This window comes from Nycticebus coucang, unplaced genomic scaffold, assembly GCF_027406575.1.
Source record: "Nycticebus coucang isolate mNycCou1 unplaced genomic scaffold, mNycCou1.pri scaffold_53, whole genome shotgun sequence".
Lineage (NCBI taxonomy): Eukaryota > Metazoa > Chordata > Mammalia > Primates > Lorisidae > Nycticebus > Nycticebus coucang.
Window position 1 is genome coordinate 1,099,907 of NW_026515583.1, and position 4,119 is coordinate 1,104,025.

The window sequence follows — 4,119 nt, forward strand, 5'->3', positions numbered from 1 at the left end:
GAGATTTGAGCCAAGACAGAGAAATTGGTTGGTAGAGAAAGGTAACTCATTGTGAATGGTTCATCACATGACCTCTGGAGCTGGGCAGTTTAGGTTTTGTGCCTGGCCCTGCTTCTTGCTAAACTAAGCAATAGACTTACCTTCCCCAAGCCCTAGTTTCTGTATTTGTAAAATGAGAATAACAGTAGTGCTCAGTACAGAGAGTTATTGGATGGAGTAAATAAAATTACCATTCAAATACAAAGTATATTACATGTTCCAAACAGGTATTATTTAAAGACTCAGAAAGAAGCAAGAATTATTTCTTTGAGAAGGGCGATGGAATGGGAGGATTGTTCAAGAAGGTTTAAAAGGAGAGAGTTTGCCTCTGATTCTGGGGGGATGCACTCTGTTTCTTACCCATAGAATTTTGGGCGGGAATGGACCTCCAGGAGAGTCTGGCTCAGCCTCTGTCCAAATGTCTGGGTAAGGAAGCAAAATTTGGGAAGGCAAGTGGTGACTCTTATGTGAGCTGGTTAAGTGTGAGGACTAAAACCAGGTGTTCTAGTGTCACATCCAGTTCCCAGATATTTAAAAAATATAATAGTATAAAACTGACCGCTTAAAGGATATATTTCAATGATTTCCTGTATATGCACAAGACCAGCAATTCCAGAGTGTTTTCATCACCTCTAAAAGAAACCCAGGACCCATGAGCAGTTACTCTCCATTCTTTCTTCCCCTCAGTCCCTACGCTTATCTACCCTCTGTATAAATTTGCTTATACTAGACAGTTCGTGTAAATGGAATCATAGAACGTGTAGCCTTTTGTACCTGACTTCTTTTCCTTATCATAACTTTTTCAAGGTTTACCATGATATAGCTACATCATTCCTTTTTACATCCAAATAAAAATTCCACTGTATGGATAGACGTTACTTTATTTAGTAGGTGGATATTTGGCAGTTACCAGATTTTTATTATAAAAGGACGTAGGACTGTGCAAATTGAAAAAAAAAAAAAAAAAGAAGGAAAAGAAAAAACAGTTTAAGGAAGATGCTGAGCAGTAGGATCACCAAATTCCTTAAATATTTATCATCAGTGGCTCAGAATCTCTAAAGACTAAAATTGTTTAATCTGTTCTATGGCTGAGATATGAGAATTTTCAAACTTCGGAATCAAGACAAATTCCTCCTCGGCCTTCCTTTTCTGCCAGTCAAGAGAGGCATGGTGGCATGTTTTTAGCCTAACCCTTGTCGAGTTACGTAAGTCGAGACTCACCAATCCCAGTCCCCAGCTCTTCATGAGGTAGACCCATGGAGCATGAAAACATCCAGGAGTGATGGCAGCCGCCCTCAGCAATGGCTCAGAGGAGTTTTGAGCAGGGAAAGGAGAAGGTGAGAGTCAGAGTGCTGAAGTACTGGAGCTTTCTAGGCTCCTATTTTTCTTTTTTTTTTCTTTTTTGAGACTGAGTGTGGCGTCATCATAGCTGACAGCAACTTCAAACGCTTGGGCTCAAGGGATCCTCTTGCCTCAGACTCCTGAGTAGCTGGGACTACAAGTGCCCACGCAAAGCCCAGCTAGTTTTTCTATTTTTAGTAGAAACAGTCTGGCTCTTTCTCGGGCTGGTCTTGAACTTCTGAGCTCAAACAATCCACCCGCTCAGCCTCCCAAAGTGCTAGGATTACAGGCGTGAGCCACTGCACCTGGCCTCCATTCTCCTATTTTAGGATTATTTTGGGGTTCTAAGAAATGATAAACATAGCTAATATACCAAGCATTTGGTATATGCAAGGTGTGTTGCAAGTATTAACTCTTTCATGCTAAAAAAAGAAATCCTACTATCATTCTCCTTATTTTGTAGATACAGAGCTGAGGCACAGAGAGGATAAGAAACTTGCCTGAAGTCACACTTGCTTAGGGACTTACAAAGCCGTAATTCAGACCAGGCTCTCTGGCTTCTCATTGAGCTTCCCTGGCAGCCCAAACCAGTTTGGATTCGTTTCTGTTACAGTCAAAAGAAATGAAGGAAAGGCCTTCTCTGCTCTAGCCCCATCTCTTCCCAGCCTCCTACCACCCCTTTCCAGATACGCACTCCCAGCACACACACACATACGCACCCATGAACCATTCAAAATAACCCATGCCTGGTTCCAAAGTCCCAGCTGCTTTAAAACTTCTGCTGCCCTGGTTTATGGCCCTTGGAATTCCTTCTGGCTCTGTCTCCTGGGGGAACATGAAAATTTATGTGAGAAAGGTCCTGAAAAATCCTCAAATCTTTGAGGATTCACAGGCTATTTTACTACTAAATACATGTGTATGTGCCAGTGTGTGGATATGTATTGGCTGTGGGGAATATTACATCTCTAGACATCCTGGCAACTGCTCTGTCCCTTTTTCTACTGTAGCTGATGGGTACCAATACTCTCAGATAGGACAGTGATTGATTAAGAAGATAGAAAGAACTTTAAGAGATTGCCCAGTGCAGCCTCAGCTCTCAGAGCAGGTTAATGTCATGGTGGTACACCGTAGTTCTTATTTCCTCTCTTGTATCTTCCCAGAAATGATAACTCTGCAGTTTCCTAGGAACATATTCTAACATTAAGCCAAGTCAGATAATGAAAGATTTCTTCTATAAAAGTTTAATCCTTTGCTTTAACTTCAGCATCTTTCTCATCTAATTTTTCATGTAACTGAAAATGGTGTTTGTCAGAAAGTAATTGTCTCTTGTTTTCTTTCCTTTACAGAAACAAAATTCCCAAAACATACACTTCACAGATGTGTAAGAGTCATCCATTTCCTAGCTCTTAATAATTTACTTGTCAGTTTTCTCTGGACACTCTACAGATTGCAGGTGGAGGAATTTAGTCCTGATAAGACATGTACCCAGAAACCACTGTGGATGGTTTAAAAATGTATCCTGAAGAGCAGTTCTTCTCTTCTTACTTCTGTTCAAATGAATATGCTCAGAATCATATAGAAAACTGATATATATATTATAAATCATACAGAAAACTGGTATGTATATATAAAATTATGTAGGAAATTGAAATAGAGGGCTAAGAAGTGCACATTTTAGAGCAGGTTCTGGTGGAAGTTATAAGCTATGACTTCGGAAAATATTCTATCATTTGCCAGCTGGTGTTAAAAATGTGTGAAGGGCTTCTTCTATCTTGGCAGAGCTTATTCCTTTTATTGAAGAAGACATTTGCCCTGGTTATTGAGCAAACAAACAGGAATGGAGTGGAGGTCGTTACTTGAGGTACTTTTTCATGGGCCAAAATTGTTAAGAATAATTCTGGAAAGTGAATGAACTCTTAGCCCTCACTTGATGAGAACAGAATCAGGAATACTTTCCTCTCTCTCTTTCTTCAATAATAATGTTTAAAAACATCTAGGAATTGTGGGTCTTTGCTGTTAAAAGGCGCTGTTCTCCAGGAGAGTGACACTTCTCTGAATAAGCCAGACTGTTCACATTAACAGGAGAGGGGATGGAAGCATATGCTCCAGGGAATGGACTTCAAAGTTTGACTCTGACCTAGCAGCTGTTTTACTTACAGTGTAGTTTAATCTCGATGTTTTCCAGTCCTTTTTTTTGTTTGTTTCCAGATAATGGTAAATGAGTTTATGTTCCACGTACACAGTAACTTATTTATAAATACTGTTGGATGAAGTTGGCTTCTCTTTCTTGGCAGTTACATCTAAGAAAAGCTTAACAATGATTTTGTAATGTTATTACTTCTTCGATATAATTCTGATTTTATTTTGAGATAAAAAATAGTGAAAGTAAATTCTTCTCCCAGAAAATAGTTGTGCATACAACATTATAATTTGAAAATAGATGTAGGAGTCCAACAAAGGCCCCTCACCAAGTGCTGGTTTTGTTTCCACTCCCGTCTTCTGTTTTGTAGTTTGTTTTCAACCCTCTGATGCAGAGTTTTGCATTTAGCCTAATAGATGTGTAGGCTGCTCTCTGAGGCAAGCACACAACTAAATTACTGTTTTCAGGACTCTGAATTGTCTGGATGGAAAGATACTTGTTAGTGTGGGTGTTGCCATTTTGGAAAACAGAACAGCGAAAATTGTTAATATGTTGGTAAAAGTTCAGATTGAACTCCCCTCCTGCTTTTCTTCCTGCAC